A 20,693-nucleotide genomic window follows, 5' to 3' on the forward strand; every position below is an offset into this window, starting at 1 on the left:
GAATACAAGTCTTACTTCAAAGATCAGAACAGTTTCTTGATGGCCAGTCTTATGAGTATGTTGGCTATAAATATTTCTTGTATATATCTTTTTCTTACGAAAAGAAAAAATTACTTTAAAATATGCATCTAGCTATATGTAGACCTCTTACAGACTATCAAAATATAAATGCAATGATGATCATTTTGTTCACTATATATGTTCAGACTTCATATTTCAGGTGTTTATATGATCTAATTTCTAAACTAAGGCAATGTCTTACTCTCAAAAACACTCCCACAAAAAATACCTTTATTAATGTGGTTTACTTTTTCTAAAATTTTCATCTTTTTGCTGAAACACCAAACTGATATGATTTTCTTATTATTTATATTAATTTCTCCTGCTAAATTTTCTTATAGTTGGCTCTGAACTAATCACTAAATAAAAAGACCTAAGTTCTTGACAAGCCAATATATATTTATAAGCTTTTAGGGATAACATAGCCCCCTTAAAACAACTCCAAAGAAACAGATACAATAGCCCCTCCATAAAGGGCAAGTAATTTAATCCCTGCATGTCGATTCACAGTTTAAAAATTGCTTGCATGTATTTTAATTAATTTGATCCTCACAGAATCCCAGTAAATTGGATTTGCAAACATTTTTATTATCCTTATTCTCAGATGAGGAAACTGAGGCTTGTATAAATAAGTTACTTGCTCAAGGTTATATAAATAGTAAATATCAGAGACTAGACTTCATGTCTTCAAAGTGCACCATTTTGATCCAAAATGAACACTAAGGAGAGAACCTTAATAATCTGTCACTTCAAAAAGCATTTAACCGCAATGTAATAAAATATGAAAAGGAAATAAGAGGTATAGAATTAGAAAGGAAGAAAAAAATGTCTTTTTGTGGGGCTTGAACTCACAACTGGGAGATCAAGAATTGCATATTCCACCAACTGAGTCATCCAGGCACCCTTCACACATCCACTTTGAGTAAGTAGACAAAATGACTGCCTACATAGAAAATATAAGTAAATTTATAAGCTATTGAAAGAAATGAGTTTATCAAAGAGGCTGGATAAGAAAGTATTCCTATAAACAATCAACAACCTTTTAAAAATATATAAAACATATATTGAAATGTTTTTTAAAAATCATATTCACAAAAACTTAAAATACCTAAAAATAGAGTAACAAAATACACAAGAACTGAATATGAAAATTATAAAACTTCACTAAGGCCATAAAAAGAAGACTCATAAATAACATTCTCTCTACCTCAAGAGTTGTCATTTTAACTGGAAAACCCTGAAATACAATGTTCATGACATTATCAAATATAAAAAAAAAAAAGTTATATAACGTAACCAAGGAAGACTTTATCCTTTCAACATTTTTTGCCTAATATTTCCCCAGTTTGAATACTGACACTACCAAAATAAATAAATAAATAAATGATTGCTTAAATGTCAATATCATTTAAAAATAGCAGGTAGGAGTGCCTAGGTGGCTCAGTTGTTTAAGCCTCTGACTCTTGATTTTGGATCAGGGTTCTGAGATGAAGCCCCATGTCCAGCTCTGCACTGGGTGCAGAATCTGCTTGGGATACTCTCTCTCCCTCTCCCTCTGCCATCCTCTCTCATAAATAAATAAATAAATAAATAAATAAATAAATAAATAAATGAATGAATAGTAAATAAGTAAATAAGGCAGGTGGATCAGAATGACTCCAACTAAAAAGATTGCACTTTCCACATGTAGAGGAGATTATGGAAAAACTGGAATTCTCATGTACTACTGGTAGGAAAGTAAAATTCTTAAACATCCAATAATTTCTCAAAAAGTTAAATTTACACTGCAATGTGATCCAACCATTTCACTCCTAGATATTTGCCCAAGAGAAAAGAAAGTAGATGTTCATACAGCAAATTGTACATGCATGTTCATAGCAGCTTTCTTTGTTATAGCCAAATACTAGAGCAACCTAAATATCTACCACTGGGAGAATGGATAAACAAATTGTGGTACATACATACAATGGAGCACTGCTCAGCAATAAAAAGGAATAGACTTTTGATAAACATAAAACAAAGCATGAATTTCCAATAATTGTGCTAAAAGAACCCAGACAAAATATATATATATATACATATATATATACAATTCTATTTATATAAAACTCTGGAAAATACAAGCTAATCTAATCTATAATGCCAAAAAACAGATCAGTGGTTGCCTAGGGGGCAGAAGAAAGAGGGGATAGGGTAAAAGGGACTCTTACAGAAAGGCATAAAAACTGTGGAGGATGGACATGTGTATATACAAATGTCAAACTTATCAAGTTGTACACTTCTAAAATGTGCAGTTTATTGTATTTCCAGTGTGCCTCAATAAAACTGTTTTCTTAAGTGATAAGCAGGCTGGAATAGTTTAGCAGAGAGTAGATTTCCAATCTACAACACCCAGAAAACTACAAACTTATTTTATTAATAATTTACACAAAAAGTTACCATCTATAAAAGATATTTGTGTATTACTTTCCTAAAGGAATGACTCAACAGACTTTATTATGATAGGTCACTGATTTTGGCTAATAAGAGACTTTAATTTCACCCATTTCAGTCTCTTAATTGTATCTAATTGTTTGTGAACTATTGAGATTCAGAAACTGAAGTTTGTTATCACCCCCTTGCATTGATTGATTGGAATTAAATATAAATCGGTTTAAATTCAGTGCTGAATAACTGTGTGAACCTGTGCAAATTACTTCAACTTTCTAAGCCTCCATTTGCTCATCTGTAAAATTGAAATAAGTATTCACCTCTTTCCTGGTTGTTGTTGTAAAGAGAATTTACATCTGTATGGTAGTGTGTACAACAATAGGTACATGATAAATGGTTATTATTATTATTACATAACATTATGAGATAAACAAATTTCATTGAAGACTTTGATGGTTTTTCTGGTCTTTTTCTAGCCAATTGATCCAATTATGGGTTTTCACACATATAAATATAAAGTATTATCTATGTACATATATGCATGTTCATTTGTTTAGCAAGTATTTATTAAACCCCTATAGAGCTGTATGGCAACCATGAATTTTTGTCATATTTATATGTTCAATTTCACAGTAAAGCCAGTCCTTTAAGAATTCTAGCCATTGAATTCTGATCTTCACAATAATTATTATCTAAATACTCTTCCATAATTACTTTTTCTTTAATTTCAAAGCATTGTTTAAAGATTGGTAAAATCAGAATATAATACATATAATAAAAATTGTATATGTGTGTTCAAAAAAGGAAATTCAGCAAAATGTTGAATTTCTTTTTATTTTGATGATTGCACAATTATTTTTAATTTTTTCTCACTTTACTATAATGCCAAATTTTTTTGAAAGTATGTTTCATCTTTAAAGTGGAAAATAAATCTGAAGTAATGAATAAAATATTTACTGCCTAAATTTGGCAGTGTCCACAAATGCTACATTTAGAAACGTCACTTGGATTCTCACTTCTGCTCATTCCCCGTCACACTATATGCACCAACTTTCGTAAGTAAATCTGTCTTTCAATCTAAAGGAGAACCATGACTGAAGGCTGAATAGAGGAAAGATTCGGTGACTAAGCAACAGACTGGAACCTCAGTGCCTGTGAATTTCATTCTAAATTCTGTCCCTAATTTGTAATATATCCTAAGGAATTTCTCAGCCAGTTTCTGCCTTTCTTACTTGGCTTGTAAAATGGTGGTATTCACAGTTACTCTTCAGTCTGACTCTGCCTGGTTTCTGAGCAAGCATTGTATATATAATCAAGCCCTGTATTGGTTGTTCACAATGATTCCTAGTAGAGATTATATTGTCCCACTCAGATCTGGTCATGCAAATATGTAAATATATCAAAGAACCACCCTTTCAGACTGACAAACAAGTTGACCAGTATCCCACCATCATTTGGTTTTCATTAGGAAAGAGCCCAAGATTGGTTGACTCATCTTCACACCACTTCTGTATCCCACAAGGATCTGGCAGTAGTTATGAGCCCCAAGTCCATTTCCATCAACAATTAGGACTAGCTGACCTTATCTCCTTATCCCCTAAACATGTTAAGACTTGAGGAAAACGAAAAGTAGATCTTCCTCCAAGAAAATGAAATATCCTACCTTGGAAGTGAGGAACTTTATTTCACATGTTCCATAACCACCTACCACATGTCTAACAAAACTTTATTTGAAGATTAAATAAATTAATATAGCCCGAACTGATAGACTTTAAATTAAAATTTTAGTATCATTCAACATGCTATATCACCTCTACAATCTTTAGGCCAGTTTGAAATTTATACATCCACTTTACACAGTAATAAGAAATTTCTCCCAAACTTCAAACTCTGACATTGAGGAATAAATATGCAAAATTCCAAGGACGTTATGTAGGGCAACCATAGCTGCTGCTTGCCTCAATGAATAAGATGGTGGTGACTGGAAATCAAGGCCCATCCTGTGGCTATCAGGCGTGTTATCCCAGGGCTGGTTGAGGGCAGGGTAGACCACGATAGTGGCAGAGCCCAAGAATGACAGAGCCCTGGCAGAAGAATAGTTCTTTAATGCTTTGACCAAACTTGATCTAACTTAGGGGGCTATATCCCCTATGCTGTAGCAATGATGTCACTATTAAGAGGACATTAATTATTAATTCTTTCCATTAAGAAAGTAAGATATATAATGATGTAATATATGGTGATTAACAGAACATAATAATAATAAGAAAAAGTGGAAAAAAAAAGAAAGTAAAATATACTGGTCCATAATTTGGTAGAATGGTACCATGTTAACAATTACCCAGTCTCTCAGTATGGTGCATGTTTATAATATTTTTTCACTCATATCTTGGCCCCATGGTGCCACATTTTAATTCCTGAGAGACTCTAGATTTCTCATCGATTGTCATCTAGTGATATTACCACATTTAGTTTGCGAATAAGATCCGGAGGACTCTGAATTTACTATTCTTTCAGGTGATACCCAGCTATCAATTTGAAAACAGAATTCAGAAATTTCCAATTTAGAATGATATCTAGAAAGGAGTCACTCATACCGGCTTTCCCTACTTCCTACTAAAATGTACAGGAAAAAAAGACCAAATCCCATGCCACAACTAAAAATTGAGACTGAACAAAAACATCCAATATACAAAATTAAGGTAAAAAATCCATGAACTATGAAAGAAAGATAGCTGTATTGATTTTTTTTAACAATCTAGACTTCCTCTCAATAAATATAGACTTTTTTTAAAAAAGAGAAAAAAATATTGACTATTCTCTAACTTAAGACACACAATTTATAGCACCCTAGAAACCAAGTTTTGAATTATTTACTGTAGAGGTTTAAGATGCTGCATTTTTAATTAGCCAGAAAACTATTTTATACACACATATGCACAGAAAATCCTCTCCCAACTCCACTCTCCAAATTTGCATACTATATCCATTCATAGACCATGTGGAAGGATGGGCAATGGCAAGTTGCATCCTGGGATGTCTGTAAGCCTGGGATGTCAGGTAGTAGTGCAAGCTGGGACTTGTAGTTTTTTATACATTCCATTAGCTCAGAGCATTAAAATCAAATGGGAGAAGGATAGGAAGGCACCCTAATGAAAGAAAAATTGTGTAGAGAAAAATTCCTCCTAGAAATTTGAATAGAATGCCAACTTGCCTTCTGATTCCAGATCTGGAAAAAAAAAAAAAAATCAACTACAATTCTCACAGACAAGAGCAGGGCCAGGGCTATTCCTGTTAAAAAATCTTAAGTGTGGTTGGAACTTGCCTCATTAACAGACAAATACATGTAGAAATTCAACCTGATGTCTGAAAAAATATAGACTAAGGGAAAGAGAAATAATTCTAAAAACTATTTATTTACTCATTTATTCAACAAATATTTTTGAACCTGTAATTAATATGTCTTACCTATGTAATTAATACTATCAGAGATACTAGACATAGAAGGGAAAATAAATGATATATGAGCACTCTACACTAAGTTTAAAATCAAATAGGAAGGCAGATATTAATTAAAAATTATACAGATATTTTAAAACTGCTGTAAACATAAAGAAAGGTATGGAAGGACATTGAAAGTTATATCACAGTATTCAAGACAAATTTTATAAAATTTCTTGACATTCTCATGTATGTCAATCTATGTAAATACATCTTGTATTTGTGTATTTTAATATAATCCAAATATATATAATGTAAAAAAAATGTGACCTATATAAAAAAGAAACAAGATCATAATAAGAGAACAAGTCAGAAAAAGAGGACAATATGCACAATATGGACCAATGTAAAGAAATTAAAGATGTAATGTCAAAATAAAAATCCATACTGGAGAGAGAACAAAACTGAACAAATACTGAGAAGGTGAAATCGGTAATATGTGGAACAAAATTAAGAAATCCCTCCTACAGTAAACAGGATATGGACAGAGAGATGAAAATGATAGAATGAAGACTATAGTTTTGGAAAGCACAGAACAGAGAATACGTAAATACTTGAATTTCTAAAAAGAGACCACAAAAAATAGAACCAAAAAATAGTCCAAAAATGGGGAAGGGGTTGGAAATGGATGGAATATTCCAAACTGCAAAAAGTCTTATGTAGCTAACATCAAACACTGTGGGGAAAGATTAAAAGCTTTTCCCTAAGATTAAAGAGAAGACAAAAATGCCTGCTTTCACCATTTCTATTCAACATAGTCCTGGAAATTCTAGTCAGAGCAATTAGGCAAGAAAAAGAAATAAAAGGCATTCAAATTGGAAAGGAAGAAGTAAAATTATCTCTATTCACAGAGAGCATGTTCTTATATGTAGAAAAAACTAACAAATACACACACACACTCACAAAACCAGTTAGAGCAAACAAACTAATTCAGCAAAGATGCAAGATAAAAAACCAACACACAAATCTCCTCTGTATTTCTACGCACATACAATGAATAATCTAAAAAGAAAATTAAGAAAACAATTTGAAATAACATAAAAAGAAAAAAGATAGAAATAAATTTAACCAAGGAGGCATAAGACTCTACTGTAAACTACAAACATAGCTGAAAGAAATTAAAGAAGACCAAAAAAAACAAAAACAAAAAGGATTTAAAAAAGAAGAAAATTAAAGAAGACCTAAATGGAAAGGCAGCCGAGGTTCACAGATTGGAAGACTTAAAATTTACAAAATGATAATACTACCCAAAAATTTACAAAATGATAATACTACAGATTTAATGTAATCCTTATCAAAATCCCCACAGGATTTTTGCAGAAATGGAAAACCCCATCTTAAAATTTGTATAGAATTTCAAGAGATCCATAACAGCTAAAACAGTCTCAAAAAAGAACAAGTTGGAGAACTCATACTTCCTGGTTTCAAAACTTAACCACAGATCTACAGTAATCAAAAGAATGTAGTACTAACATAAGGGTAGACATATAGATCAACGGAATAGAATTGAGAACCCAGAAATAAACCCTTACATCTACAGTTAATTGATTTGAACAAGGGTGCCAAGATAATTCAATAGGGAAAGAACAGTCTCTTCAACAAATGGTGGGAAAATTGGATATACTCATGCAAAAGAATAAGGTTGGGCCCTTACATTACATAACATACAAAAACTAACTCAAAATAGGTCAAAGACCTAAATTTTTTTTTAATTTTATTTATTTATTTGAGACAGAGAGAATGAGAGACAGAGAGCATGAGAGGGGGGAGGGTCAGAGGGAGGAGCAGACTCCCTGCTGAGCAGGGAGCCCGATGTGGGACTCGATCCCAGGACTCCAGGATCATGACCTGAGCCAAAGGCAGTCGCCCAACCAACTGAGCCACCCAGGCACCCAAAGACCTAAATTTTTAAAAGCAAAAACTATAGTTTCTTGGAAGAAAATATAGGGGTAAATCTGCATGATCTTGGATTTGGCCATGATTCCTTAAGTATGACACCAAAAGTACAGGCAACAACAATAACCAATAGACAAAATGGATTGCATTAAAATTAAAATTTTTGTGAATCAAAGAACATTATCAAAAGAGGGAAAAAGACAACACACAGAATGGAAGAAAATTTGCAAATCATATATCCAGAATATATGGAGAACTCCTACAACTCAACAACAAAAGACCAAACAGCCTGATTTAAAAATGGGCAAAGAGGGCGCCTGGGTGGCTCAGTTGGTTAAGTGTCTGCCGTCAGCTCAGGTCATGATCCCAGCATCCTGGGATAGAGTCCTGCATCAGGCTCCTTGCTCAGCAGGGAGCCTGCTTCTCCTTCTGCCTGCCCCTCCCCCTGCTTGTGTGTGCATGCTCGCGTGCTCTCACTCTCTCTGACAAATAAATTTTTAAAAATCTCTAAAAAATAAAAATGGTGGGGCGCCTGGGTAGCTCAGTCGTTAGGCGTCTGCCTTTGGCTCGGGTCATGATCTCAGGGTCCTGGGATCGAGTCCCGCATCGGGCTCCCTGCTCCTTGGGAGCCTGCTTCTCCCTCTGCCTCTCTCTCTCTCTCTGTCTCTCATGAATAAATAAATAAAATCTTTAAAAAAAAAAATGGGCAAAGAGCGGCACAATGGCTGCCTCAGTCAGAAGAGAATGAGACTCCATCTCAGGGTTGTGAGTTCAAGTCCTTCGTTGGGTGTAGAGATTGCTAAACAAACAAACAAACAAACAAACAAACCTTAAAAAAGAGAGAGAAAAGTTTCCCCAAACCTAATTGTGTGGAATAATACCAAAAAAAAAAATTATAAAAATGGGTGAAGGATTAGAATAGATATTTCTCCAAAGAAGATATACAAATGCTCAACATTATTAGTCATCAGGGAAATGCAAATCAAAACCACAATGAAATACCACTTTACACCCATTAGAACGCTATTATCAATAAATTGAAAAATATCCCCTTTATCTTCAATTTGTTTTTTAAAGGGTCCCTTACTCTTGGCTTTTCCCTAAAGACCTCTCTTCACTACAGCTCCCTCAAGCAGGGACTGTGTTTTCTCCCATTGCTCCCTACTAGTCAATGAGTTGGAGTACATGTCTTTTTTTTCTCTCTATTACCAGTTCCAAACTATTCCTCCTTCCTCACTCCTCCCTAAAATCTCACAGCTTGCTGTAGGTCATCTGTCAAGCCCACACTATCCTTCATTTTTCTATTATAATTCCTGAGTTTTAACTATTTTCTAAAATATATCCATTATAAATCTTGGTGGTTTCACTATCCAATTAGATGAGGCTTCTCATATCCTGTCCTCTCTGTTTCTTAATTTCATCTTCCAGTGATCTTGCCATCTATTTTATTTCAGCCACTCACTCCATCCATCACACCCTAGACCTGCATTATTCAATACAGTAGGCACCAGCCACATGTGCTCCTGAGATCTTGAAGTGTGGTTAGTGTGACTAACAGACTGAACTTTAAATTTTATTTAACATTATTTAAATTAATATAAAATTTTTAAATAAGTGATTTAGTCATTGAAAAACTTTTAAGAATGTTTGGATCAACTTGAGTATGTAAATTAACTTTTTTCAATTGTAAAGGTTCTGAAATCTAAATACCTATCAAGCATCTCTGATAAAAATTTAACTTCTTGGGGCAACTGGGTGGCTCAGTCGTTAAGCGTCTGCCTTCGGCTCAGGTCATGATCCCAGGGTTCATCGGGCTTCCTGCTCAGCAGGAAGACTGCTTTTCCATCTCCTTCTACTGCTCCCCCTGCTTGTGCTCTCTTGCTCTCGCTGTCAAATAAATAAATAAAATCTTTAAAAAAAAAATTTAACTTTGAGATGTACTGTAAGTATACAATGTAGGGGCGCCTGAATGGCTTAGTCAGTTAAGTGTCCGACTCTTGATTTCGGCTCAGGTCATGATCTCAGGGTCATGAGATCCAGCCCTGCATTGGTCTCCGTGCTAAGCACGGAGCCTGCTTCTTTCTCTCTCCCTCTCCCTGTGCCCCTCCCCGCCCCCACCCATGCTCTCTCTCACTAAAAAAAAAAAAAAAAAGAAAGAAAAGAAAGTATAAAATATATACCAGATTCCAAAGACCGAAGGTATAAAAAAGAGAATATAATATATTTTATTAATAATTTTTATATTGATTACATGTTAAAATAATAATATTTTGGATACATTTGCTTAAATAAAATATATTATTAAAATTAGTTTTACCTCTTTACTTTTTTGGTAGCTACTAGAAAATTTAAAATTACACTTGGAGCTTGCAAATTTCTGTTGGATAGCATTACCCTAGACCTTGTCATTATCAGTAACTGCACCACTGATACCAATTGCAAAGGTCCCACTCCTTGATAACCAATTATCTTTCTACCTAATACCTCAACTCCAATACTTACTGAAGCCACCAAGACATTCAATCCATTGATGCGTCCATCTTACACTATCCCTCCTCTAGATCAGCAGTTCCCTTTTACTCAACTTAACTCCATGTTCTATGGTTATAAATGAATGAATAAAAAAATGTAACAAAAGATATGTCACGATAAAACATTTATAGCTAGTTTTTATTGTGTTCTCCAAGTGTTCTCCATTATATTTTTAAATCTCTCAACAATCCCATGAGGTAGTTTCACTACCTCCTAGTTCCTTTCATATGCTACTACACCATGATGGAAAAGGGAAATAGATGATATGCTTGCTCCATAAAGCAATTGCTGCCTCAGGGGCCTCTAGGTTTTTGTCTTCTGCCTGAATTTGTCCCACTTTTTTGACCCCTGTCTCCTGTCTCTGATTCTGACAGATGATTATATATATATATCATGATTATATATATATATCATATATATATATGATTCAAAGCTATGCTTAACTATCTTCACAACCCATCCTCTATAACCTATTCCTTCCAATAGCCCCAGGAGTAATTCATTTATTTATAAATTCAACAAATTCACTGAGGATCTTCTCTATACCAGGCACTGCTATAGGGGGCTGGTAATACAGCTATAAACTAAACCAGAGGTCTTCAAACTGTAAAAGGTCAGATAGTAAATATTTTGGGCTTTGTGAGCCAAGGGACAAAATCAATAATGTAGTATTTACAAAAGAGAAAACAAATATCCTCAACTTTTATTAATGAAACTAAACATATAATAATAGGGGCACCTAGTGGCTCAGTCAGTTAAGCTGTTGCCTTCGGCTCAGGTCATGATCCCAGGGTCCTGGGATCCAGCCCCACATCCCTGCTGAACAGGGAGCCCACTTCTCTCTCTTTCCCTCTGCCCCTCCCTCTGCTCGTGGTTGCTCTCTCTCTCTCAAATAAATAAATAAATAAATAAATAAATATAATAATAAAAACTAAGTACAATTTTTTTAATACAAGCCTCCTACTGAGAATAATAAAATCTTTTTTCTAGGAACGATAACATTTTGTTTGATTTGGATTCGAAGTTAGCATTCCTATAATCAAATCCATTGCAAATGTTCATCTGTACCTTCTAAGCTCAGGCAATAACAAAAGGGCAGGCCAGAAATAGCTGTACTGAGCCAACCACTGAACTAAACATAAAAAAAAGAATCCTTGTTCACAGCAGGCTTATATTTTCATGGAGGGGCAGGGGATATAGGAAATAGACAATTATAATAAGTCAGATGGTGATAAATGCGATAAAGACAAAGCAGGGAGGGGGGAATCAAGGGTGACTAATGAAAGATGGCAGAAGCAATGATTTTATGTAGGATTGTCAGACGAACCTTCCTTGGCTGAAACAGAGACCTGAGGAAAACAAGTTAGTAAGCCATGGAAGAAACTGAGGCAAGAGTGGGACCCTGGTAAAGGTTCCTGAGTAGATGCGTGTGTGATCAGCACACTGGAGTAAACAAGGGGATGGTGGTGGGAAATAAAGAGGTGCTTTAGATTATAGAGGTCCTTGTCAGCCCAAAGTGAAATGTAACATCATGGCAGGGTAGCAGGAAGGGAAAAGAACTGGATGAAAACTTGGGGTTGAAAACATAAATGAGACCAGACACAGCTTAATCAATCTCTACTCTCAGTAAATGGGGTCGAACATGGGAGAAGCTATTCAGCAATTCTGAATCACTCCTTATCCCCCTATTTATTTATTTATTTTTATTTTTTACTGAATGAACCAGTAAATACTTTGTGAGCATAGGCTCTGAGAAACTTAAGGATAATATCTTATCATTTAACTTAATTTTACAAATGCATATAGAAAACTATAATATGCCTAGAAACTTTCCGGTTATTGTGGAAGAAATCGAAGAAACACAAGGCAAGGCCTTTTAATCACATTAGAGAGTCAGGAGATGCATAAACAATGGACAAAATCCTCTTCTGGGGGATCTCCTGATGTGTGTACACCGCCTTTAAGATAGTGATCCCCTCTCACCTTGGAAGTCCAGTGAGGCAGAATACTCCTGTCCTACAGTGATAGGTTCCTTAATCAGAAATACAGCCTCACACTTGGGACTTCAAATCCTGAACAAGTGATTTAACAATATATAGACTCAACAATATATTTAACAACATAGAGGGAATTCAAATTTCCCTATAGCACAGAGAGAACATAAGAAAGATTCTTCCTCCAGTTTGTATTTGCTGTGGGGTAAGCTGCCTAACCCTTGCTTTTTGTTCACTTTCTAGCCTGGTTTTCAGCCTTTCCATGATTCTATGAATCTCTGATTGTCATCTAGATAGCCAGAGTCCATTTCTATGGCTGATGACCAAGAAGTCTGTAATGTCAGTAATGGAAGGCAGGACAATTTGGGACATCCAGGGGACTAAAGCTATTACAAGTACAATCAAGAAAATACCATTGTTACACAACAATATAAATGTATGTGAAACACTGAGCTATACGCAAGAGGTTATGATAGTAAGTTTGTGTTATATGTATTTTATCACAATAAAAAAAATAGAAAAAGAGGGCAGGAGGAAACTTTTGATTTCAATGGTATAAGCATATATCAAAACATCAAACTGTACATTGAAATATGTGCAGTTTATTTTAAGTCAATTAGGTCTCAATCTCTTTACAAAACAAATATTAAAAACCTGTTACTTTCTTATCATTTTATACTTATAAGAAAAAGAAATAATGGATGTTTGGCCAAGTCTTCATTGAAGAAGTAAAATTTGTATTGACCCTTGAGAGCTGAACAGAAATTAATTGGTGGTGCCTGGGTGGCGCAGTAGGTTAAGCTTTGGACTCTTGATTTAGGCTCAGGTCCTGATCTCAAGGTCTTGAGATCAAGCCCCATGTGGAGCTCCATGCTCAGCATGAAATCTGCTTAAGATTCTCTCTCCCTCTCCCTCTGCCCATCCCACCCCCTGCACTCTCTCTCTCTCTCCCAAATAAATAAATCTTAAAAAAAAAAAAAAGAAATTAAATTATCTCCTACCATTCCATAGAATTTAAAAAAGGAAATTTAAAAAAAGAATTCCAAAAAAAGTATTACCAGGCGAGTAGGGAGATATGGCTGTACATAATAGGTACTGGGGAGTAAAATAAAGAAGTGGTGTTAAGGAGTCATGAGGGCAAAGATATTGAATGGTTATGGAAATGTTAGCTTTTGGAAACTTTGAATGTCAAGACCAGGATTGGGTACTTAAATTTCTATGCAAGAACAAAGAAGATGGTGAGTAGGAATCAATACCTTGGATATAAAATTCTAAAATGAACTACATCTGCTATTTAGAGTCTTGAATAGTTATTTAATTTGTGTATTCCTATGAATTATTATTAATTCTATGGCATATCCTATAAATTGCTTTGCTGCATATCTTTTCCAGTCTTCTTCTAATGTGCCTTTGTGTAGTATGAAGGCTGGAAAGTTAAAAAATTAAACTTCTCAGACTCCCTTGCAGTTAGCTTTCCAGATATCATGTTCTGCCATCAAAGGTATTCATGCAAGACTAGAATTTGGATCTGAAGTAAATGGGAGAGAGGTGACATGAGACATCCATTTTGCTCGTGGAAACTGGGGCAGAGACAGCATGGAGCCAAGAGCCTTCATGGCAGCTTCCCAGGTAAACATGGCCATGGCAACATCAGCAGCTCTCTTGGCAGCCCATTTCAGGAGTGTGGCTCTTCTAGGTGTCCTGGAAACTCAACCTAGAGTCTGTTTCTTCAGCCCTCCCAAAGATTCAGCAAGCCATTTAATACTCTGCAATAAATCTTGTTTGCTGAAACTAGCTCACTGGATTCTGTTCTCTGAAACTAACCCTGACAAATATTTGTTCTAACTGTACCAGTTTGGAAAAAACTACACTTTGTTAATGAATAGCATGTGTAGGTATAAAAACACAGTAACATATATCTTTCCTTTCAAAATTGTGAAATATTAAAATTCACCATATTATTATTACACCCAATGTCTCTCTGTACTCTTAAGGAAAGAGAGATCCTATTTATCTAGGTCTTATTTGGTAGAGACTATCAGTGTTAAAGAATAAGTATAATGTATGTATCCATTTTGGCATTTCCAAAATATTTTTCTTGGTCAATTAGAAAAGTATAAAGTAGTTAATTCTGATCAGGAAACATTTATTTGGCAGGCCTGAGTGTCAATTTTATTCAAGATACTCTTTAATATATTATACTAAAATTAATTGTTGTAATGACAAGAAAATTCTATGATGCTATTAAATATCTTGAGGTGGGTTTTGTTTTGTTCTTTTTATGTAGCCTATTTACAGAGTTCACTCAGAGGCTTAAAGGTTTTTCTCCCATGGGAAAAGTGAAACAGATCCCTAGATTGCTCATAGTAGCAAATCTATCACTTGTTTTATCAAAAAGTAATTTGTTTTTAATAAAAACATTTCACTGGTTGACAAGTGAAATAATAAAGCTATTCGGTTGTTGTCATTGTTTCTAAAAGGAGAAGAAGTGTGTGTGTGTGTGTGTGTGTGTGTGTGTGTGTGTGTCCAGTACCTAAAAACTACTGGCTTATCCTCTAACATAATCTAAGTATTGGGTATGTGAGTATGCTGGTATACATCCCATGATTAGGAAAGCATGGAAAACTGATTTTAGTATGCTTTTGGTCTTAGCAGCAGGATATAATCATTTTTAACAGAAATTATGAAATTGCACATTAGCATACTATGTACATTTCAGATTACAAGACTACATATGTATATATATTGCTTGTGGATGCATTAAAAAATCTTTACTACCACATGTTCCTATTTTTTCCTTGTTTAAATCAATTGCTAAACAAATTAAAGTCATACCAATGTTTCTTGATACAGTCATGTCAACATTTAAGTATTTAACACATATTTCTATCGGTTTAAATGTTAAGCATCTTATTTGTCTTGAAATATGCTTTTTATAAAAATTTTTGGAAAATACACCAATGGATCCTGAAGAGATGAAACCTTAGACACAGAAAATTGTAAACAGAAATAAGTGAAACAAAAAGCCAATTTGATAAATTATTTATGAGGTACCTACTAGGTACTTTGCATTGACTTAGTATTGACTTAGATTCTAACATTATAGAAAGGTTTACCTAATGAGCACAACAAAGAATGACAGAGGAAAAGAAAAACGTATTACTTCTAAAACTGAGACACACTCTAAGCCAGTTTAGCTTTTCATACAATGAGCTGTGCATCTGGGCCTCAGGGCCACTTCCAAATGCCCTCGGGAAAGAGGGACAAAATGCAGTCATTCAGACCCTAAATATCTAACTGCATGACCCTCTTATAAAATCCTTTTTTATTCTGAAGGTGAGTCTGCTTCCTGGAATTTATGCTCAAATGCAATTTGGAGTTCTTAAAAACATTATCTCCTTAACTTAAACATTTTGCATTTGCATGAGACACCAGGGAATATGAAATGATGCACTAATTGAAACATGACTTAATAAGCAGTCCATGAAACCAGGAGAGCCCCTGAACTGTAATCCCAGCTTGGATACCACTTGCTGTGTTTCTTTGGTTTAATTGAATAACACGCCAGAATTTTAGTTCCCCCATTTGTTGAAAGAAATAAACAGTGAAGCTACCAGTCACTGAAAATTTGAATAAATTAAATAGTTAATTTTGTGCCCTTTTGTAAGGATGAATTATATATGTAAAGTCGTGTTTGTTGAAAATAGAGCCTGCTGCCTAAAAAGCCTCTTCTACAATGTAAAAGTCTACCCAAATCTATAGAGTATCTCTTGATTGCTGATTATTGATTTATCAAACTCAATTTTGGTATCTTTATTTGAGTACTATGCTAATTGGCAATTCAACAAATTAAAATGGCATGAGTCATTAAGAACAAGGTAAATCTGTATGTACTGACAGGAAATATCTCCAAATCTATTGCTAAATGAAAAATAGCAAGGTACAAAAGCAAAGTGTAGAGTAGTCCATGAGTTGTGCTTAAAAAGAGATGAGAGAAAGAGGGATGGGGGAGGCAGGAAGGGGAGAGAGAGGGAGAGGAAGAATGATTCTAATCCAATCACAAGGTGATGAGTTTTTCTGAGTACTTAAGAACACTTTTATTTTATCCTCATAAATACAGCACCTGTTTCAATGTCTGGTTCAGATGACATGGTGAGGGCATATATATATGTTGTGACTATCATCTCTAGGATGTCATTTAGACATTTCACATATAAAGCAAAAAGAGTTATACCCAAAATTAATAAAAATTTTGTATTATTTATTTTTAAGGTTTTATTTATTTATTTGACAGAGAGAGACACAGCGAGAGAGGGAATTCAAGCAGGGGGAGTGGGAGAGGGAGAAGCAGGCTTCCTGCTGAGCAGGGAACCCAATGTGGGGCTCGATCCCAGGACCCTGGGATCACGACCTGAGCCAAAGGCAGACCCTTAACGACTGAGCCACCCAGGCGCCCCAATAAAGATTTTATAAACTTTTTTTTAAGGAGTTCTGAAATTGTAAGCCAGCACAACACTGAACCAGTAAGGAAAGGACTAAGTAAACTGCATTATGACGACTTTGCTGAAATACTGTGTAACTAATAAAAATTAGTTTTAAAAGCTATTCAGTAATAAAAATATTTAACAGTAGAAAGTTAAATGAAGGGGCGCCTGGGTGTCTCAGTCAGTTAAGTGTCTGACTTTGGCTCAGGTCTTGGTCCTGGGATCGAAGCCCTTGTTGGGCTCCATGCTTAGTGGGAAGTCAGCTTCTCTCTCTTCCTCTCCCTTTGCCCCTCCCCACATCTGTACGCTCTCTCTCTCAGATAAATAAATAAAATCTTTTAAAAAAGAAAGAAAATTAGGGGCTCCTGCGTGGCTCAGTCACTAAGTGTGTCTGCCTTTGGCTCAGGTCATGATCCCAGGGTCCTGGGATTGAGCCCCACATCGGGCTCCCTGCTCAGCGGGAGGCCTGCTTCTCCCTCTCCAACTCCCCCTGCTTGTGTTCCCTCTCTCGCTATGTCTCTCTGTCAAATAAATAAATAAAATCTTAAAAAAAAAAAAGAAAGTTAAATAAAAAAACGAAGTATCCACTAAAATGGAACATATGCATTCCCTAGATCCAACAATTTCACTCCAAGGTATATAGCCAACAAAAAAATGTGTACATATATTATTTACTAAAAGACAAGGACAAGAATTTTCATAACAATACTATCTGTAATCACCAAAAACTATTTATTTATTCACTCTACGATGGATGGACAAAAGCAACATCCTTCGGCCCCATCACATTTATTTTCTTATTTTGGTTATTTTCATAGGAAATATTTGATTGCCAACCTTCAAAGCACAGAATACAGAATTAGAAATCATTTTGGCTGGGACTCACATAGAATAAAGATAGATATCTGTTTTAGAAGTCTTCAAAGTATCATGATACGTAGAAGACTGACATACGGCTGGACCCTGCAGTTCATGGACCACACGCCTGACCAGCTGTGATGGGCTGCCTCTCTGTTGTCCGCAAGTGGAGGCGGATGCATGCCAGCACACAAGGCGGTGTGTCTTTTCCCAGTATTTCATGCACAGCTCCCTGCTACACTCTGGGAAACAACACTTCACTGAGATGGCAGCCTTTAGCTTCAGACATTAGTTGAGCCACCAGGAGCCAAGAGCTATCAGCAATAGCAGGGAAAGTGAGGGGGAAAGCCCTGGCCAGAGACAGCACAGGGAGGAGAGGGAGAAGGATGACCACAGGAACAGCAGGAGCCGGAGATGGCAGTAGGAGCCACAGGAAGAGATGCCATGAGCTGTTCACTTGGTATAATGACTGCCCCAAGGTGAATGCATAAAAGCAACAAATCATGACATCTCATTATAGGCTGGCTCTCGTGTCAGCCTTCAGTCGGCATGACTGACACAGCTAAAAATAAAACCAATAATAAGAATCCCGATTCCCTGGGTCTCTGACACCTCCGAGCGGTAACTGCTTATGGATGGGACAGCTACAGCCTTTGCCAGCCTCAATTACTTCAAATAATAAAGTGTCACTTAACAACTGGTTTAAATAGTTTGAAGATTCCGGCAGTAACTACTTCAAAATAAAAACCCTGCCTTGTGTGTGTGTGTGTTTAATGTTATCTCAGTACCACAACTGGTAAAAGAGCAGACTAGCTAAAAGGCATCAGAAACACCATCAGAAAACGTTCCAGCAGATACCCAAGCAGTTTCTCTCTCCCATCAGAAGGTGGAGGCTTCTTTCTGGAAGACAATTGGCGGAAAGCAACGAATATGGTTGTTGTTTACAAAACATCATCTGTTCCTCCTTTAGGAATATCATAATTATTCTATTTTTTCCACAGAAAGCTCTCCGTGACCTCTCAATACACAAACAATAAAGCTCAGCTTAGGAACCTGGGTCATTCCTAGGATAAAGGTTGCTGTACTTCATATTCAGGGAGTGAAAGAAGAAGAAATTGCATATTTAAATTCAACTGATGTTAAAAGGATTTGCTTGTCCAAGCATTAAACATATTATGAGATTTAAATCACCATTACCCACAAAATAATCTCTTTGGAAATTAACCCAAGGCTGCAAATTTAGGTTGAAATTATTTAACAAGAGAGAATTCTATAAAATACTATATTGTTTCAAGGACAGGTTTTCAGAATTATATACTAATAGCCTGAAACTTAAGTGTATTTTTCAGTGTCTTTTTATTCTTTCATTCAACAAATACAGCTCAGGACCTACTCCTTACAAGAAAATGTGCCAGCCCTAAAGAGGATAAAAAGATCAACTGAAAGCAAAGTCTCCATGACTTTTTTTTTTTAAGATTTATTTATTTATTTTGGGGGGAGCAGAGGGAGAGAGAGAGAGAGAAAGAGAGAGAATCCTTGATCAGACCTCTGCTGAGTGTGGAACCCAACAGCATGGAGCCCAATGCAGAGTTCAATCCCAGGACCCTGAGATCATGACCTGAGCTGAAATCAAGAGTCAGATGCCTAACCGACTGAGCCACCCAGGTGCCCCATATAATATAATAGGGAAGCTGGCACATATGATCATGACAATTCAAGGGAATACATGATTTTAGTACTGAATGACTTCTGTGGGCCTGACCCACTGTACCAAATGCCAAGTATACACCAATATTCTGGATTCTGGGAGCTCACAGTATATTGGACAGGGCAGTTATACAAGTAAACAAGTTACAAAACAACATGATAAAAGCAGGGGTACATAAAATGCTCTATGCTCTAAAAGCATAGAGGAGAAAATGGCTAATTGAGCCAGCCAGGGAAATTAAAGGGGATTGATTATTTCTGGCACCTAGCAGTTATATTGGGTTTTGCGGGATGGATAGGATTTCACCAGGGGGAGAATGAAATTGATGACAGAGAGCATATTCCAAGCAAAATGAACAGAAGACACAAATAAGGCATAAATGTGAGAAATCGGGGGGATGATAGACACTAGGATCCAGTTTTTATCTACTGTCCTGACATTATTTAGTAGCACCCCCTTACACTCAAAAGCACTACCTTTCGCACGTTACAGTACCTGGTCAAACTAATGGAAGAGCATATCTCAGTTCAGGACTACTGCAACCTTAGGTGTATTAGGGAAGATGGATAAGAATAAAGTAGGATATTAAGGAATCAAGATTTTTTTCATCTTGTAGGCAATGAGGAGACATCAGAAATGTTTAACTGGGGATATATCAGAATAGGTACCTTTTAAAGGTAACAGTAGTTGGCTTTTTAGAGGCTGGACTGGGTTGTAAGGCATGAATAGTGTCTGATATTACAGGACTGAACTAAGGTATTGAAGAAGAAAATCCAGGTCCTGGTAAAATCAATAGGACCTTAAAGACTGATCAACAAAAGAAGACACAAGGACAGCCTTTTTTTTTTTTTTTTAAGATTTTATTTATTTATTTGACAGAGAGAGAGACAGCGAGAGCAGGAACACAAGCAGGGGGAGTGGGAGAGGGAGAAGCAGGCCTCCCCGCGGAGCAGGGAGCCCGATGCGGGGCTCGATCCCAGGACCCTGGGATCATGACCTGAGCCAAAGGCAGACGCTTAACGACTGAGCCACCCAGGCGCCCAAGGACAGCCTTTTTTCTCAATCCCCACTGAAGCTGTCTGTAAACCTTTATTTATCATGTCCTTCAAGCCTCCAACCATGTGTGCCAGACCCCAAGTGATAATCTAGGAACATGTCCAGTAAGTCTCCTGGCCCTAACTCCAAGATTTTGTCCATCTCTCTCTTGTATCTTCAATCGCTCTCCCCCTT

General features: G+C 36.0%; 1 pseudogene; it reads left to right on the top strand.

Annotated features, from left to right (window-relative positions):
- Positions 1-20,693, top strand: part of LOC123862921 (large ribosomal subunit protein uL11-like) — a 71,497-nt pseudogene that overhangs the window by 37,747 nt on the left and 13,057 nt on the right.

Source organism: Mirounga angustirostris, unplaced genomic scaffold (genome assembly GCF_029215605.1).
Source record: "Mirounga angustirostris isolate CCGP_5_RB_7025 unplaced genomic scaffold, mMirAng1.0.hap1 SCAF_1, whole genome shotgun sequence".
Classification (NCBI taxonomy): domain Eukaryota; kingdom Metazoa; phylum Chordata; class Mammalia; order Carnivora; family Phocidae; genus Mirounga; species Mirounga angustirostris.